This window comes from Physella acuta, unplaced genomic scaffold (genome assembly GCF_028476545.2).
Source record: "Physella acuta isolate Inbredline_101_S28 unplaced genomic scaffold, ASM2847654v3 ptg001926l, whole genome shotgun sequence".
NCBI lineage: Eukaryota > Metazoa > Mollusca > Gastropoda > Physidae > Physella > Physella acuta.
In genome coordinates, this window is record NW_026733431.1 from 12,288 (window position 1) to 32,885 (window position 20,598).

Sequence of the window (20,598 nt, forward strand, 5' to 3'; positions counted from 1 at the left end):
TTCAAGTCAGGAGGATGTCCTTGAGTCCACCCAGCTCTGATGTGTATCTAACTAACGTTAGTGAATGTAAAGGCGGTCGGGCATTGTGCTGATCACTACTATCTCTTTATATGCCGAGGTCAGAAAAGTAGGTGAACCCTACTTAATTTGCCCCGTAGACCCTCATGTTTGAAAAGGGAATTCACATTACTTTATACACCGTATCAGCAGTGGCGTAGCGAGGTCGGGTGTCACCCGGTGCGGCACTTAATGGTGTCACCTTCCCCCCCCCCCAGAGGCGTAGCGACCCTTCCCGGGGACAAACTTTCGATTTTCGATTTGCACCCCCCCCACTAAATTTTTCGATTTGCACCCCCCCCCCCTCCAATTTTTCTCTATATATTTTGCTGTTTTTTGCCTTGGTGTAACCCCCCTAAATGGCGTCACCCGGTGCGGTCCGCACCCCCCACCCCCACGCTACGCCTCTTCGTATCAGTGCTAGTTTTTTTTTTTTTACTTACAAATAAGTTGCAGTACAGTAGGTTTCTGTTTTCCACATACCACCCCACCCCCTCCCACCCTCCCTAACCCCTCCCAGTGACTGTTACATTAAATTACATCCTCGCAACACTAGCTTTAAAGTGATTTCTTACTAACGAGTCTTGCGTTTTCTTCCGATGATATACTGATCCTTAAAGTCTCGAGATCTATACCTGGTAAAACTTCTGTTACTTAGAATACTTGACAGTACAATCAGAATATGTAAAGATAGTGCAAGCCACAAGAGCATGTTTAAAAATATACCCTATGTATCATGTATTTTGTATATGGCGTACAATCTTTAGTTATATATCAAAACTTACCTTATCCAAAGGGAACTATTTTTTTTATCTGTAATATAAATATTATTAAAAAAAAATGCATAAAAAACGTTTTAATAACAAGCTTTTATGTAATGATGCACTAAAAAGTAGAAAATAAATTATGGACTACTATTTAAATAACTATAAAGAAAAGCGTGGGTGTCTTTCTTAACATTAGTAAAGGTATCCAATAGATACTAAAGTGACCCACGCTTTTCTTTATAGTTATTTAAATAGTAGTCTATAATTTATTTTCTACTTTTTAGTGCATCATTACATAAAGGCTTGTTATTAAAACGTTTTTTATGCATTTTTTTTTTCAGTACTTTACATGTTTTATTTACAATAGAGTTACATGACTAAAAACCATTGCGCGCCTACTGAACATCACGTTCAGTAGGCGCGCAATGGTTTTTGAACGCAGCCATTACGTGATGGCGCAGCTATTGAAGGTGATGACGCGTGTGGTGTGGTTGGCTAGACATGCCTACTAATTCGGTCCAAATTTTAATTAATTCATAAAAAATTAATTAGGCATCCAATTAAGTCAAATTTAGTTTCAGATTGCATTGTCTTCATGTCTTGACCCACGTGCCAACTTTGAATCGTATCGGTCAAGTAGAACTGTCCGAATTTTCACTCCTGCGTTTCCGACTAGACAGACAGACAGACTGTCGAGGAAGTGAGTTAAATAAAAGCTTGTAAAAAAATATTCATGTTATTAAAAAAAAAAATAAAAACATTTTTGCCAAGAGGAGGAACTCTTCATAAAAGGGGTTTTCAGAGTAACATCCCCTTACTGCTAATCAGACGAGCAAGGGGCGGCAAGCATCAATAACAAGTGATGTATAGGTCAGTTGCTGTGCTGTGTAACTCGCGGCGTAAATGTGTTAATTAGTGCAAGCGGACGAATTAAGCCCGGCCGCTAATGGGTTTTTATGACAACGATATGCCGGGAAGGGCAGTAAATCATGGATGGGTCGGGGTCAGGGGTCAGGGGTCGGGGTAGGAAGGTGTGGCGATTCTTGATGTAAGGGGGAGGAGTAGACCTGCTTGAGGGGTGGGGTGTGTTGGTAGGGGTGGGGGTTGTGTTAGGGTGGAGTGGAGTGGAGGGTTTTGGTTCTGGTGGAGGTGTTGGGTTGGGTTCTGGTAGAGGGGTTGGGTTCTCGTGCGGTAGGGTTTGGTTCTGATGGGGTAAGGGTTGGGCTCTTGTGAAGTGGTTATTAGATATGGGTGAGGGGTTGGGTTCTGGTGGGGTGGGTAGGAATGGACGAGGGGTTGGGTTCTCGAAGGTGGTTAGGTATGGGTGAAGAGTTGGGTTATGGTGGGATTGTAAGGTGTGGGTGAGAGGTTGGGTTCTCGTAGGGAAGGTTAAGGTTCTGATGGGGTCAGTGTTGGGCATAGTGGAGTGGTTAGTTAAGGGTAAAGGGGTTGACTTCTAGTGAAGTGGTTCGGTTGGGCTAAAATGATAGCGTTCTATGGGTTGGGGGGTTGGTCTCTGGTAGGGTGGTTAGGTATGGGTACCTCTATTGGTACCTCTATGGGTACCTCTATGGGTACGTCTAGTGAAGTGGTTGGGTAGGGCTGAACATGGTTGGGTTTTATGTCGATACCAAGTATAAGTGAAAGTGTGTGTTCTGTTGGGTTTGTTAAGTATGAATGAGCGGATGGGTTTCGTTCTTGTGGGGTGTTTAAATAGGTGAGGGGTTGGATAAAAGGGAGAAGTGGTTTTGTTTGGGAGTAGTGGTTTAATTTTGAAGGGGGTTTTGGTAGTGGAATCGGGTGTGATTAGGGTAGTTAGGTTTAGGTATGGTGGATTGGTTGGAATAGAATGAGGTGGCTGGGTGGGGGCGGGGTTTGTGGTGACGCAAAGTTAGGCAAGATTCATAAGTTAAGCGAGAGGTAGGCCAGAGATAGGTCAAGCAGAACCAACAGAATTGTAGTGGAACGATTGGACCGGTCACGTGAGACGGTCAGCTGACCAAGCGTCATGAGGTCAAAGTTGATGCAGTTGGTCAAAGATATGAGAGTTGATTGGCCGAGGGTTTAGGAGAAGGTCTAGTGTTAAAAAGACAGTTATTGTTAGATGTCAGTAAAACAGAGATTGTGGGTTAGTTGGAGGTTCAAATTGAGTAGAGCATTGAGTGGTGGAAAGTTATAATGAACAGTTGGATAGGACAAGTGTATAGGACAGTAGCAGTGGCGTAGCGAGGTCGGGTGTCACCCAGTGCGGCACTAATGGTGTACACCCCCCCCCCCCCCCCGAGGCGTAGCGACCCTTCTTCAAACTTTCAAACTTTCGATTAGCACCCCTCCCCCTTAAGTTTTTCTCTCTATATTTTACTATTTTACTATTTTACTATATTTTTCGCCTTGGTGTCAACCCCCTAAATGGTGTCACCCGGTGCGGTCCGCACCCCCCCCCCCCCGCCCCCCCCCCCCCCCATCGCTACGCCTCTGGATCGTAGAAGCCAGTGGAGTTAGAATTAGGTATAGATGGATTGTGTCTGTTAATAATAAAAATTGGGTTGAATTGGGTCTATGGTTCTAAGTAACTTTTTGCTTTGTTCGTTTTGTCTTGGACTTGTAATTTACAGCGTCTATTTACCTTGCAATTTACGTTTTAGCTTTAAAGTCTTCTTCATAGGTTTGTAATGGCTGAAACAGACTTAACATAGTACGTTCTTATTCCTTTAATGCAATAGCAAGAACATTTTTTTTTTTTTTTTTTTTTTTTTTTTGGTGCCTGTTGGCGTTTAATAGATTTCCTCACTTGCTGTCTACCCTGTTCGCGCAGGGAGGCAGCAAGAGTAGGTTACATGATTATATACATACATGGAATATTATACATATTTAAAAGAATTTAATTCTTGCTTGTGTTATTTCCCTTGTGTATCTTGATTCACTTCTGGTTTCTTTTCGTATTTCTATATTTTCCTGTTTCCTTGATTTACTTGTTTTCACTTCCGGTTTCTTGGTTTCTTTTAAAATAACATAAAGTACATGACAACATGATCGCTTCTCTGTTTTTTGGCCGTGCTTCTTGTACTTGAAACGCTCTTGGTTTGATAGTGGTTGATTCTTGGTTGGTAGTTGTACTTAGTGAGAGTGAGTTTGGTGTCTTGTCGTTGATGGTGGAGTTGGTCTGATGGTGTAGAACTTGGAGAGGGTGGTTGAGGTAGTGTTCTTGCGTTGAGCTGAGGTGTGATGCGCTTGGTAGTAGAGTTGTTCGATGAAATGAGTTGGGCGAGGTGACGTTGAAGAGTGAAGTTTGCTGATGTTGCTGAGTCGATGGTTTTGAGCTTGGTGACTTGTTTGAAGTGGGCGAAGTAAAGCTGTTGTCGATTGTTTAGGTAAGTTGAGTAGATGATCTTGAGAGATGGTTAGTTGATTTGCTAGTGTTTGACGGAAGCCTCCCACCTAGGATTTCTCCTAGGTAGGTGTCGTCAGAGTGGTAGTGAGTTTGTTGGGAGCGAGGTAGTTGCGTTTGACGTAGTAGATGAGTTCGATTTGTTGGCGATTTTGACAGACCTCCCACTTAAGATTTCTCCTAGATCAGGGGTCGGCAACCTGCGGCTCTTTTGCTGTCAAGTTGCGGCTCTTCAGCTTATGCTCAAATATTTACAATTATTTTATTTTATATTTAAAACTCATAAAAATATTGTTCTGCAACACTCGGTAATGAACGATAACATAATAAACATAAACAATAAACACTCGCTATTCTATTAGAATATTTAGTTACGCCATATTTCAATGTACTTCCATTTAACTTGTCTATCCCAAATTGCAACATTCAACTTCATGGAGATCATAAAGAAACTAAACGAGCTAAATGTAAAACTAAAAGGAAAACCCAGCCTATGCCTTGCTTGAAGAAGTGGTTTGTTTCGAAAAAAAAATACTTTTTTTGTGTGTTAAAGACATGGAGAGCGGTAAATTACTTAATTACCAAAAAGTCTGAATATAAAAAAATCGTGATGAAACCAATGCTACTATTAACATGAATCACATCAGCATTACTATTAACAAAATGAAGGATGTTTTCACTGAGAGATTTGAGCAATTCTAAAACAAATTCAAGCACTCTGGCGTTTATAGTAGACCCTTTCAACACAGAAACAAATGATATTATTTCATACATTTAAAGCTATTTATTTAAAATATATATATATATATATATATATATATATATATATATATATATATATATATATATATATATATATAAATCTTTAACAAAGATCATATTATTGACATAAAATGTTTGTGGCTCTTTAAAAACTGGATAATTTTGAAAATTGTAACTTTTGGCTCTTCCGTCTCGAAAGGTTGCCGACCCCTGTCCTAGATGGGTGTCGTCAGTCTGAAAAAAGAAGGTTGAAAGTTAGCCGCTCGTATATTGAAGCCACCCAGTACAAGTACTGGGTGACTCATCTCGAGAGCATGTGCGTTCGAGGGATGTGTGGGAGCAACCCCACAGCGGTCGTTGGCGAGATTTGCGTGAGTTAGAGTAGTAGATTTTACGGCCTTCTCGAACCCGGTAGCCAACCTTAAAAGGGGCTGACCAACCAAATGTCTAAGATCCGTGTAGATCCATAACAGATACTACACTTTGATCTTAGCCAAAAGGCCGAGAAGCGATCAAGAACATGAACATTTAAATTTGAATCCATGAATACCTTTGGATTTTAGCATACGTAAAATATGCTGTAATTATAAATACTAATTTCTTGCGTTACTAGCTAGTGGTGAATTAGGATTTAAATGTTATTAAAATGAAAAATTCAATAAAATTATATTGTTTTTCTTCTAATATATTTGATAATTCTGTATTTTTTGTAATAAATAGGAGTTTTAACCAATACATATTTATTTCCTTGCCCTTCAGATAAAATATACACATTTAAACACCAACCTTTCTTTTATTACCTCCCCCGGCTATGAAGGGAAACAACTTTTCCCAAAAAGAATTTACAACCTAAGGGCTATTGCCTATTACGATGCAAACCACTGCAAGTATATCAAGTTGAACCTTTTTCGTGCATTTTTATTGCCCGTTTAGTGTAAATCCAATTCTTTATAATAAAATAAAAACAAGTTGGCTGTGTTTGTTAAATTTAAATTTTATTTTTGTTAGAGGATGACTCGTGATATTTAATGGATGCTGAAGTTTGATGTAAACAGACGTATACAACAAATTTACGGATTTTTATTTTTTTATTTGAGGTAATTCGTAAAATTTCTAGAAGTTTTTAGACAGTTAAAAAAAGTTCAGAAAAGTTTAAGAAACGTTATATGGATTCGGGAAGAAGCTACACATTTATAAGGATATTTTTAGCCGGAGGTTTAGATAGTAACAATTGAGGGTAGTATTGGAGTGTAGCATTGGAGGGTAGCATTGGAGGGTAGCATTGGAGGGTAGAGTTGGAGGGTAGAGTTGGAGGGTAGAGTTGGAGGGTAGAGTTGGAGGGTAGAGTTGGAGGGTAGAGTTGGAGGGTAGAGTTGGAGGGTAGAGTTGGAGGGTAGAGTGGAGGGTAGCGTTAGAGGGTAGAGTTGGAGGGTAGCGTTGGAGGGTAGAGTTGGAGGGTAGTATTTGAGGGTAGTTTTGAAGAAGTTCATTCAACACGCGAACAATATATATATATATATATATATATATATATATATATATATATATATATATATATATATATATATATATATTTATATATATAAATAGATATATATATATATATATATATATATATATATATATATATATATATATATATATATCAGAGCTTACATAGAATAGGAACGACGTGGTCGGGTGGCAGAGTTTACGACGGCTAACCAGAAAATGTCGAGTTCAGATCTCGGGCTTGAGACAGTAGGATGTTTCCGAGTCCAGCGAACTCTAATTGTTGCCCGACTTATGTTTTGGAAATCAAAGGCTGCTCACCACACTATTCATCATACCCCGAGGTCATTGAAACAAATGAACTCTACTTCATCTGTCTCATGTGTGTAGGGAAAAGATGATGAACGTAACATATAACGTTTACCCATACATGAAGATAAAATCAAACTATAAATAAGAGGTAAAATGTCAATTCGAGAAACTTATCTACTCAAACAAAACAAAACAAAAAAAACCAAATAAATTGGATTGGCTGGAGTAGTAGACTGTTAACCTGAGTCTCCAGTTGGAATCCGTGTTCAAGTACGTAGAACGAAACTGAGTCCACCCAGCTCTAATGGGTACCTTACCGCGTTAGGGAATTTAAATGCTGCTGGGATTTACGTATTACGTAATTCTAGAGAATCCGTTTCCTTGTTTATTTTGAGCAAGCTTTTGAATCAATTATCATTTTAAACTTCTCAAACTGTTGGCATTTAACAAAAACTTGTAACGTGAGTTATCCCGCTTTGTATCGTAAGTCATACCGTCGGTATTATCAAAACATAGATCATCGCCCCTTACGAGAAACGTTTGTGATATTTAAAGAGAGGAAACTGTTGCAATAAACGTCGCTTTTGATTTTTTTTTCACTGAAAGTGACAAACAGTAAAATTCAAGGAGTTTATTGTGTTTAATATGTTGTGTTTAAAATGTTATGTTTATAGTGTTGTGTTAAAAATGTTGTATTTAATATGTTGTGCTTGAAATGTTGTGTTTATAATGTTGTGTTAAAAATGTTGTGTTGAAATCTTTAAAATGTTAAGAATGTGCGTTAAAGTGGCTTTGAAATGTTATAAATGTACGTTAAATGTTTTGTTAAAATGTTGTGTAAAAATGTTGTGTTTGAATTTTTTGACTCGGCTACAATTATGTACCCGGCATGTATTTAGCGTGACGTTATATTTTCGCAATGCAACATCTGTCCAATATTCACACTTAAAGCAGTAAATCTTTTGGGTTTGGCGACCCATGTAAAGAATGAAGCAGATTTCTCGAATTTCTGTAACCTGGACATTTGAAGATCTATCGTGGTTAGCACTATGTCCACTGTTGTTTAAATTACTTCAAGCTTGTGGTTGTCGCTATCCGTGTCGTATGTTGCCGTTACCATCACAAGGTAGACTGGGGCAGGATGAAGAATCAAGCATGTTTTGTCATCAGTTGACTTTTGTTCAGTTCATGTTTTGTTAGCTGATGTGTTGTAGGTTCATGTTAGTTAATGTTATGTTAGTTCATGTTTTGTTAGTTAATGTTTTATCAGTTTATATTTTATGATTAAAATTTCACGACTTGTCATCAATTCACATTTGTTTAGTATATGTTTTGTCATTTCATGTTTTGTAAGTTCATGTTCATGCTTTTTTAGTTCATGTTTTGTGAGTTCAAGTTTTATTATCAACACATTTTCTGTCACCACCACCAACCTTGATTTTAATTGTGTCCTCCTATTTATTCCCTTCCCACTCAATCTAATGACCCTACACAAACACCACAATCACTCCTCATGTTTACAATCAATCATACCTATTGTCACATGATTGTCACGTGATTATTTCAATTTTCCATGTGCATTAACAGTCACAGGCGGTTTTTGTTCACAACACATCACATCAACGCTCCTGCAGTCATTTTAAATTGTTTCGCTTTGTTAACAAACCTGGTTCGACTTTTTAAACTGCTTTAGGTTAATAGTGTTGTGTTGGTAATTACTAACCTCGCATTCTGGGCATAGCAATGCAATGACTATGGTAGCCTGAAGCTAGCCGTAACTCAGTAGCGTATCGAGGGGGGGGGGGGACATATGTCCCCCGGCGCCGAGCTTATGGGGCGCCAAAATGGGTTGGAAAAATAAATTGAAAGGTTGAGGGTTTGCAAATTGAAAGTTTGAGGGGGGTGGTGCAAATCAAAATCTCGAGGGGGGGGGGGGGGGTTGAAAATCGAAAAGTTTGTCCCCGGGCGCCGGGAAGGGTCGCTACGCCTCTGCCGTAACTATAGTTGTAATCATAACCCAAACCCTTATCTTGAACTTTATTTACTTGATTTAATCCTCTTTATTCATTTTGGAGCATAGGGCCTTAACCATAACCTACAACGTTTCCCGGTCAATGCTTTCGATTTAGCAGTCTCCCAAGTCTTAATCCTAACTAAACAATCAATACCGACATAATACACACGCTACTAACATTTACAGCCTACTTGTGATCATAACCCTTATCCTGATTCTAACCATAATCGTAAACACCAAAACCGTCAAAATATATTAACTCCAGGTATATCCTAACCCAAATCTGGCCCTAACACGGTCCTAAACCTAACCATAACCCTATACCGACAATAACCAAATCTAGACACAATGCTGTATTGTCCTACAAATATTTTATCCTTCCAGTATTTTGTTCTACCAATCTTTTTGTCTTACTCGTCTTTTTGTCCTACCATTTTGTCCTACCAGTACTTTTGTCCTACTATAGCATTTTTATAGTCGTGAATTATTTTGATTTACTATGGCTCTAATGAGAAAAACGGTTTCAAGAGTTAAGATTAACGTTGTAAGTTAGCGTTAAGGTTAACGCTTAGACCCGGTGAATGTTGCGGATTAAGGACCTACACGTCACTGATGGTTCCTGTTAAGCTCAGAAAGTCCCAGGTAAATATCAGCTCCGGGGCGCCTGTTTTACCTGAGTAGTTACTCACGGAATAAAACCATTCAGTGCTCGTTGACAACAGGTCTAATGGGCCAGTCTGGAGAATGGGAGTTCAACTGAGTGAATGTCAAGCTAGATAGTGGGAGTTCAACTGAGTGAATGTCAAGCTAGATAGTGGGAGTTCAACTGAGCTTAAGCTCATGTTAGACAGTGAGAGTTCAACTGAAATTAAGCTCAGACTAGACAGAGGGAGTTCAATTGATTTAAAGCTCATGTTAGCCATTGAGAGTCTTAAGCTCAAGCTAGACAGAGGGAGTTAAACTGAGTTAAAGTTCATGTTAGAGACAGTGGGAGTTTGATTGAGTCGAGTTTAAGCCCACGCGGCAGAATGGGAGTTTATATTAATTGAGTTTAAGCTCAGGCTAAAGAGATGGAGTTAAACAGTCGAGATTTAGCTCAGGCTAGAGAGATGCAGTTAAACTGAGTCGAGATTTAGCTCAGGCTAGAGAGAGGGAGTTAAACTGAGTCGAGATTTAGCTCAGGCTAGAGAGAGGGAGTTAAACTGAATACACTTGTTTAAGCGAATGAAATTTTATAAATAGATACTCAGTTTGTGACCTTCTGCCTGTTTTGATGTGTTCTGTATCTCAAGGTCAGTGCAAGCTATTCAGTTACCAGACTGCTTAAACTGTTAAAATGGCGTCATTAATGACGTCACACACTGGGGTATTTTTAGAATCTGATGAATCATGTGGATTAATTTTCTACAAAATTAAGGTAACTTATGATGGGTGTGAAATGTGACGTCATTTTTAAAGAGAAGACAGGGTGGTGACGTCAGTTTACAAGGGGAAAGTTCTAGCTTTTTAAGACAGTGTGCTAAAGAGGAAAGGGGGGGGATTGTAAAATCAGCTGGCATTGCATGACGTCACTAACAAACAACCCGTTCATTCACCATTACGCCAAGCTCCGAAAATAAAACTTAAATTTCGAGAACGGAAAAAAAAAATAATCGATTCATTGTTTTGGGATTTTATTTCCGGATATAGGAAATACGGTTGACAAAAACAAATCCCAATTCGTCCGAATAGATAATGGCTTAAGCTTGACCTAAGGTCAGGTTAGGAGAACCAACGTACTGGCCGGCCCTAGGATCATCTGTATGTGTCAGGAGGTAACAAAAAATGAGTCTGGAAGGTTGTGATGCTGCCAGTGCTAGTGTGAGAGTTTCATTTCGATTGTGTAATAGGTAAACAAAGGCGTGATCAGTCTAATGAAGATCGGGGGAAGAGAGGATTAAGTGTGGTTGAGTTTATATTATATACACTGGGTAGCAATGTTTCTTTCAGTCTTTTTTCTCGGGGGTGGGACTTGAAACTTTCGGGGGGCGGATTAAATTTTCTAGGGGGAGGGGGGGAGGGTGTGAGGAGGGAAGAGCGGACAAGGGTAAAAGTTAAAATTTTCTAAATACATTATTTTGTTTGGGGGGAGGGGGGGAAGGGGAGGTTGACTTGCTTCAGCCTCTCCTACCCCTCCACCTGAAGACATACCTGAAAAAAACACGGTGGTTGAGTTTATATAAACTGGGTAGCAGTGTTTCTTTCAGTGTTTTTTTCTCGGGAGTAGGACTTAAAACTTTCTGGGTAAGGACTAAATTTTCCGCGGGGGGGGGGGGGTGGGGGGGGGGTGGGGGGGAGAGCGGACAAAGGTAAAGTTAATATTCTCTATATAAATTATATTTCGTTTGGGGGACGGGGGGAGAGAAGGGCGGTTGATTAGCTTCAGCCTCCCCCCTCCACCAGAAGAGATACCTGAAAGAAACACTGCCGGTTATGTGGCGTGACATATTGAAGTGTCCTCAGTCTTAGTAAAGGTGCGTGGTCACCACACCTGTTTAATATGCGTGGTCACCATACCTGTTTAACATGCGTGGTCACCATACCTGTTTAACATGTGTGGTCACCACACCTGTTTAACATGCGAGGTCACCATACCTGTTTAACATGCGTGGTCATCATACCTGTTTAACGTGCGTGGTCACCGTACCTGTTTAACATGCGTGGTCACCGTACCTGTTTAACGTGCGTGGTCACCGTACCTGTTTAACATGCGTGGTCACCACACCTGTTTAACATGCGTGGTCACCACACCTGTTTAACATGCGTGGTCACCATACCTGTTTAGCATGCGTGGTCACCATACCTGTTTAACATGCGTGGTCACCACACCTGTTTAACATGCGTGGTCACCATACCTGTTTAACAGAATGTTAGCCAATGTAATGTAGTGATGAATACACTGAACAATCGGTTTTTAATCACACAATTTAAAATGCACCCTCTCTTGAATTAAAAACACCAGTTATCCAGCTTTAAACTAGTAAGTGGGTTGTAGTCAGAGGGGTAGCGACGAGGGGCGGGGGTACATATGTCCCCGGGCGCCGATCCTAGTGGCGCCAAAATCAGCTCATTTTAGCTGCTATTTTGAATTATAAATAGTTTTTAAAATGTGGCGCGGGGGGGGGGGGGCGCCAAATTGAAAGTTTGTCCCCGGGCGCCGGGATGGGTCGCTACGCTTCTGGTTGTAGTGAATCCAGAATCAGACATTTCCAACTAACACGAGAATAATTTGTAATGATTATATTTATTTTACTTCACATACCACATTTGATGCTTGTGATTACTGCTTTGATACCAAACTCGAAAGCTGACTGATAAATCTGTTTTTATTTGTGTTCAATGACGTCATCAATCACAGTTGTTTTTCAACACAGCTTATCATAGCTTGACCTTCACCTTCTGCTGTGGAGTTCGCGAGTGCTTCTATATGGGTATTTGTAAAGACAAAGGAAGATTAAACTGGAGTTTAATCTACCGATCCATTACGGGATTAGCAAAGCGCAGGATGATAGATTATTTTTTGTTTGTTCGCATTGATTTTTTTTGTGTCTGTGTTTTGAATTGGTGGTGTGTTGGTGGTGGTTGGTGGTGTCTGGGTAGGGGGGGGGGGGAGGAGGCTGGGGTAGGAGGTGGTGGGGCATGGGATTGGTGGTTGTTGTCATTTAATCCTCAGTGACATTCAAGGTTTTTTTTTTGTTGTAATGGCTTTATATTTGACAAAACTTAGACACACACACACACTCTAACATACGAACACATACACGCGCATAATATATATATGTATACACACACACACACACATATATATATATATATATATATATATATATATATATATATATATATATATATATATATATATATTAGGCCTATATATATATAAGATATAAAATATGATTATATATATATATTAGGCCTATATATATATAAGATATAAAATATGATTATATATATATATATATATATGATTATATATATATATATATATATATATATATATATATATGGAATTATTTGTTATGTGGAGGAGTTAAATAATTTATGTTTGTTACATAGAAGAGTGAAATAACGCGAGTATGGAACCCATCAGAGCTGAGTGGACTCAGGGACAGTGGAACTCGAAACTTTCAGTTTAGAAGTCGCTCGCTCTACTACTCGATCACGCCATATAGTAAAGTTTTTTTTCCATAAATGACTGTTGTTTTTTTTGCCCACATTCTAAGAAATTAATAGTGGTATGATTAGATTTCAGTTAAGTTTAGAGCTTGTGTATTTGAGCTGTGAGGTCATGGTGGCTTGACATTTTGATAATAAATACCAATAAGCACTAATGTGCTTTATATTTTGACATTTTGTGGTATAAAATAAATACAGTAGTAATGTATAAAGCACATTACTGCTGGATTACAAAGACTGTTTTCTTTCCAAAAAATACTCATTACTGAGGTCAACAGTGTGTATATGGTGAATTAAATGAGTCGCCATATGTACCATATGATTATTGGCACAATTTCAAATTTTTCCGGGCCACGGAAAACTTTCCAGGTGCCCTAGCGTGATTGACAGTTCAGATATTACAACCGGCCCAGGTTTGGGAGAGAAAAAAAAATCGTCAAACGATTTTCCCAATCTGACTTGACCTTAGTGGCAGCTCGTCGGTATAGAACTTTCACTTGGCTGGCGTTGTATTTATCTGGCCACCCAATCTTTGACTTGGCTGACTTTTGATGCTAGTCTGCTTTCAATAGGCGGCTAATATATATATATTTTTTTGGTCATCCAAAATTGATTTTAGTCTATTTAAATTTTTCCACCAATATTATTTTCTAGCCACCCAACTGTTGATACTAGTCTAACTTAACCACCGATATATTTTTCTGGCCACCCAACTGTTGATTTTAGGCTAACTTGACCACCAATATATTTTTGGCCACCACACTTTTTATACTAGTCTAACTTGACCACCGTTCAATTTTTCTGGCCACCTATCTTTTGATGCTACTCTAACAACTCGTCCACCAATATTTTTTTGCCACCCAACTCTTGATTCTACTCTAGTTTGACTCGACTTCCGTTATATTTTTCTCGTCACCCAACTCTTTACTCTATTTCACTAGACTCCCGTTATATTTTCCTGGCCACCCGACCTTTGACTCCTCACTAAAGGCACGTGACCTACGACCGGCGAGTGTTGATCAATGTCTGAGAAACTAGAAAAAAAACCAGCGAACACAAACAGTCCAATTAAAGAAACCTACGAGAGGGAAGAAGCAAACGAAAGAAAACCACACTGTTAGCGGTTTAAAAACCAAGCAAAAAATAAGATTAGTCGTCCATTTTGTATTGGGGGGTTTTTCCAACCAGCTTTTATGTAAATAGACGCGGACTTTAAACTAAAACTTCTGTTTTTTTTGTTGTTTGTTCCTCTATGTTTGCTATGTTTAAAAATGTGTAGTTCTATTCTTTGTAAAAGTACCCGGACAACAGTAGATTTTTCATGATGGAAGTAACAAAAGTAAAGGGTTTCTACTTATATCATAAACGTTTACACTGAAAGTAGTAAGAATTTTTTTTTAATTCACATAATGGTCCTTAGAGCAGATGAAGTAGAGTTTATCTTTTACTTCATTATATGAAGGGATTGTGTGTTCAGTACTATATTCAGTCTGTTTTTGTTTTGCATAACATGCGTTAAGTGTCCATAAAGGTTGAGTGGACTCAGGGAACTTAAGACTTTCAGGTTAACAGTCTAGCGCTCTACCGCTCGGCCACGCCGCCCCGATACCCTGCAATCATCATCTTAACTATAAACCTAAACATAATCTATGTCATATACAAACAACGCTTTTCATGACAAAATAATCATAACTTAATTTGTCTCGTTATGACGTGATCTAATCTAAACAAAGTCAATACTGAAACATGTTCACGTTTTGCACTTGTTTTAAAACTGACCCTGTATGTGCCCTTTTGGTTTCAGAAACAACACAAATAAACCGGGAGTGATCTCCCCTAAACTTTCTCGAATATTCTAATATAACACTACAGGGGATGGCAACTCGGGATATAGACTTCTAGACATGATTTTTAATCCATTTTAAATACTCACATTTCTTAAAATAGAATATAATCTCGTAGAAAAAAGAAATGCACACCAAGTGAACGCTAAATAAAAAAGCGCATAATAGTGCGCAATATTATTAGTACTTTATAAATTTACATGCGTTTTTTGAGAAATCGGAAATAGCGTAAATAAGTACTTCCGGTCAACGGAAATTACTCAAAATTTGACAGAAGGTAGAGAATTAGCTCTTTTACTTACATATCAAATTTCATTTATCTATCTAAAATAGTACTCAAGTTATAGGCTTTTGAAAAATTCAAAGTAGAAAAAGTACCACTTCCGGTTATCGGAATTCGCTCAAAAGTTGATACGGATCTACGATTTTGTTAAAATACTTATATATGAAATTTCACCAGCCTAGCTGTAACGGTACTCAAGTTATCGTGTTTACACACGGACACACGGACACACAGACACACAGACACACACACACACACAGACATACGGACAAGATTGCAAAATTATGTTTTTCCGTATCAGTGAGGTGTAAAACGTCGAGATTTGTAAAAATCTCGATTTTTTTTTTTTTTGCACGAGAAAGTAAAAAGGTATAAAAAAATAAAAATAAAAATAATAACAAAAACAAAAACAACCCAAAAAGAAAAGTTAATTTGTTTAAATTATTGCAGATTCTCTTTTAATGACTCCGTGTTTATTTTTTTTATTTTTTTTTTGCAAGATTTAAATAATTCTAAAAATAACATCCATTTGATTTGTTTTTCTTTTTTTTTCTTTTTTTTTGCGTTTGATTGTAACAAGTCGAGATTGTAACTGCTTTCTAAAATCACGTGACATCAAAAGTTTTAGACCAGTGCGCTTCGGGAATTCCCAAAACATTATTTTTGGCTGTTTCTACACACGAAGATCTTCGCGATTTGGGGGAAAGTGCAGTGGACATCAAAATGTCATGTTCCATCGACATTTTATTGTCATTTGAACGGGTTGACCCTGACGTGGAGATTGTTAGATGTCATGATAAGGTTGTTGTTGAGATGTGATGTTTTTTGGAGATGTGATAGGTCGAGGACGTTTTCACAAATCATTCATTGAGTAATGACGCTGCTTTATAAGAACATTGGGATGATTATAGATACCAGTGTTCGATAATAGACTCTTCCATAAAATAGGTGTGTTGGGTTGTTAGTAGTATTGTAATCTCGACAAATTTTATGGTTAGAAATTAGGGTTAGGCGTATGGTAGGACTAGGCAGTGGCGTAGCGAGGTCGGGTGTCACCCGGTGCGGCACTTAATGGTGTCACCCCCCCCCCGGAGTCGTAGCGACCCTTCCCGGGGACAAACTATCAAATTTTCGATTCGCAACCCCCCCCCCCCCTCAAGTTTTCGACGATTTGCACACCCCCCCCCCCACCACCACCTCAAACTTTCGATTTGCACCCCTCCTCAAGTCTTTCTCTATATATTTTGCTATTTTTTGCCTTGCTGTCACCCCCTAAATGGTGTCACCCTGTGCGGTCCGCACCCCCCGCCCCCCCCCCCCCCCCTTGCTACGCCTCTGGGACCAGGGTTGGAGTTAGGGTTATGGACAGAGTTAGCATTGACATTAGTCAGCCATGTGAGTATTTAGTTAACTACCAGTAACCTAACACCCCTTTTTTAAGAAGATTCTATTGTCGGAAATTGGTATAAAAATTCCCCCGAACATTGTTATAGTAATTTTTCTGGTCAAATATGAGGTATAGCAATAAGACAATAGAAATGTATATTGAAGACAATACAAAGTATATCAATAAGATATAGTCACTTGAAGTGAAATACGAGCAATATGACAGTAGTTTGTATTAAGTCAAATAAGATACATAAATAATATAAAAATAGCATAAAGAAAATAAAAAAATTTGTTTAGTTTCAGATGCAGGGCCGGCGCTACCTATAAGGCGAACTAGGCTGTCGCCTAGGGCGCTGTCCGTAGGGGGGCGCAAAAATGGGTTGGAAAAACAAATTCAAGTTTGAAGAAGAGGAGTGCAAATCGAAATTTTGAGGGGAATGCAAATCGAAAGTTTGTCCCCAGGCGCCGGGAAGGGTCGCTACGCCTATGATAATACGGGGGCACGAAAAAAATTGTGGGGGGGGGGGGGCGCTTTTAATAAGTGTTGCCTAGGGCGCTAAATAACCTGGCGCCGGCACTGTTCAGATGTTTGGTACAAGTATATATATATATATATATATATATATATATATATATATATATATATATATATATATATATATATATATATATATATATATATAAACATAATCTAGGAAAACCCTGTTTATCATTAATTCACAAAATATATCTAATGACACCATGTGATATGGTTCTATGGCAGGCCAAACCTGTACAAACTCATCTATCAAAACTCGGGTCTGCGTGGTGTAGGTGTTGTGTTGTTGACGGGTGCCTTAGCGTCTACGTGATAGCAGTATCTGTTGCTGCGTGTGTTAGACGGAACTCGGCGCTGTCGATAAGAAGTGGTGTAGATGTATGTGCTTATATGCCCAGTAGCGGGCGTTGTGAACTTTTTTTTACAACTACACGTAATAATATCGCTTTGCTTAATTTCATTTTCATTTTGCTTTATATTTTATATAACCGACAAAGAATGTTAAACTGACGGTCTATAGGGCAAGTGAAGTAGAGTTCACTTGTTTCTGTGACCTCGGCATATGAAGAGATAGTGTGGTCAGCACTATGCCCAGCCGCCTTTACTTTCCCTAACGTGAGTTAGGTACCCATCTGAGTTGGGTGGACTCAGGGACGGTCTACTATCTTGAACCACTATCTTGAACTATCTTGACCACTCCATCCCACTTTTTGTGTAATCCCCTTGATATTTCAGCAGTCTATGTAGCCCATTTGGGCGATACTTGTGTTCTTCTTTTCGTCTTCCTGTATTCAACTCTTTCTTACGCTCGCCTCTGTGGTTGGAATGATGCGCAACGGAAATCTCCGCAACGGAAAATTGCGCAACTGAAAACAGCGCGCAAAAAAAAAAAACCGCAATGGCATATTTGTTGTCTTAAATCGAGCATTTATAGACAATAACAAAAAGTGACCATATGTACATTGTAACATAATAAAGCATATTTCTATGAAGTATAACACTATTAAAGTGTAATAGTATAATTAGTTTGTATTTGCGCATTTTTCTGTTTGTGCATTTTTCCGTTCCGCAGTTTTCCGTAAGTGCATTTTTCTGGGAATCCATCAAACCCATCCATTCTTACTGCTGTCTTCACGTTTCTTTCTTTGTTTATCTTTTTTTTTTTCGTTTGCCCGGCACTTTCTTGTAAGAAAATTTTAAAAGATAGAACTGACGTGCGCTATTTTGTGTTTTAAATAAATACAAGTTTTAGAAATTATAAAGGGCACCTAATTCATCACAGTTATCTGATAAAGAAAAATATATTTAATAAAAGAGAAATACTCTTAATTATCTACAGACAGATACGTTCTTATAACTTTCGACTCTCCCGGATTCGAACCCAATACTCGACGTCTTCAGTAAAACCGTTCTAGCTACTAACTTTGAATGGATCGATTTATTAGTGTCAAACACAGGGGAGGTCTTAGATCAGGCGATGAAACACGAAAAGTGTAACGGCCAACACCGCAGCAAGGTCAATTGATCTCTCAAGGCCGCGACCAATCTGTCTTCTGCTAACGAGCCTGTCGGCTGCAGGGTGGAGATTTCCCGCCCGTGGACGGGCAGACGTGGATCAGCTTGCAACTCTCGCGATCAACATCTGATCGTTCTCTCCCCTTGACGAGCGCTTTCTATATAAGATTATTATATAATTTACTATCTTAAGAAAATCGGATAGTTCTCTCCCCTTAAGGTTCTGAAAGTAATTCACTCCCCTGATCTAAAGAAAATTACACCATTATACTTTATTTCCTTCCGTCGTTCTTGTTATGCAAACTGTTTACAAACAACACCACATTACCTCCAATGTTGTAATGCCAGTCCATAACACCCCTACCTCCCCATCTTTAACCCAACTCACTACTACCTCCTCATCTTTAACCCACCTCACAACTATCTCACCATCTTTAACCCACCTCATCATAACCTCCCTATCTTCCATTTTACCCAACTATCTCCCCCCCCCTATCATCTTACCTATCAGACAGTCATCTCTCCCCAAAACGTCAACCGTTTCATTATTTTCCCCTCTGCCGTTGCTCGTCCATTGGTTACATCACAGTTGCTCGTGGTTTTTCCTCTCCTTTGATTCATGAAGTTGGTCGATACGGAGTATCCCTATATCATTTATATATTAGCCCTCTTCTCAGCCCACCCTCTTTACTTATCCTCTTCGTTTTACCACTCACCTCACTACACTGAGATCCACAATCGGAGCCACAAATAAATTTAGGGTCACCAATACATCGAGGGCCACCAATATATAGAGGGCCATCAATACATCGAGGGCCACCAATATATAGAGAGCCATCAATACACTCAGGGCCACCCACTACACCTAGCGCCACCAATCCACCTCACACCACAAATACACTTCACGCCACCAATACACTTCACGCCACCAACACACTTCACGCCACCAATCCACCTCACACAACAAATATACTTCACGCCTCCAATACACCTCACGCCACCAATACACTTCACGCCACCAATACACTTCACGCCACCAATACACCCCCACCCCACTACACCTCACGCCATCAATACACCCCCCCCCACCACAATACACCCCCCACCCCAATACACCTCACGCCACGAATACACTTCACGCCACCAATACATCTCCCACCCCCAATACACCCCCAGCCCAATACACCTCACGCAACCAATTGACCTCACGTCACCAATACACCCCCACCCCCCCAACCCAATAAACCCCCACCCCAATACACCTCACGCCACGAATACACCTCACGCCACCAATACACCCCCAATACGCCCCCAATACACCAACCACCCCAATACACCCCCACCTCAATACACCCCCACCCCAATACACCCCACCCCAATACACCTACCCCAATACACCTCACGCCACCAATACACCTCACGCCACCAATACACCTCACGCTACCAATACACCCCCACCCCAATACACCTCACGCCACCAATACACCTCACGCTACCAATACACCCCCACCCCAATACACCTCACGCCACCAATACACCTCACGCAACCAATACACCCCCACCCCAATACACCCCCCACCCCAATACACCCCCACCCCACTACACCTCACGCCACCAACACTCCCCCACCCCAATACACCCCCACCCCACTACAACCCACCACCCCACTACACCCCACCCCACCACTCAGCCTATTACGTCTGACGCCGTGTCTAGCCATCACTCACACTCTGACAGCCCATCCGTCCAGCAAGTTCTGTGTCGTCTCCCGTGACAGCCCAACAATAAACCCCACACCAACGGCGCTAGTCTGGTCGGGTGTAGTTACCCGGGTCTCCGTCCTTTGATGACCCCCACAGTCCTCATCTTCTGGTATTATGAACGACGTTTCGAGTCCCGCGACCTGTTTTAACTAAATTAAAATCAAGGAGGATTTTTCTAAATCTTCTTTCTAGTGTTTAGCAGGAATAATTTGATATTTTAAACTGCACCTAAACTAATGAGTGTAGTTGTAGACAGAGGC

At 39.8% G+C, this 20,598-nt stretch overlaps 1 pseudogene; it reads right to left on the bottom strand.

Moving 5' to 3' along the window:
* Positions 1–5,350: 5,350 nt before the first annotated feature.
* Positions 5,351–5,487, bottom strand: LOC131931242 (uncharacterized; annotated as a pseudogene).
* Positions 5,488–20,598: the final 15,111 nt, after the last annotated feature.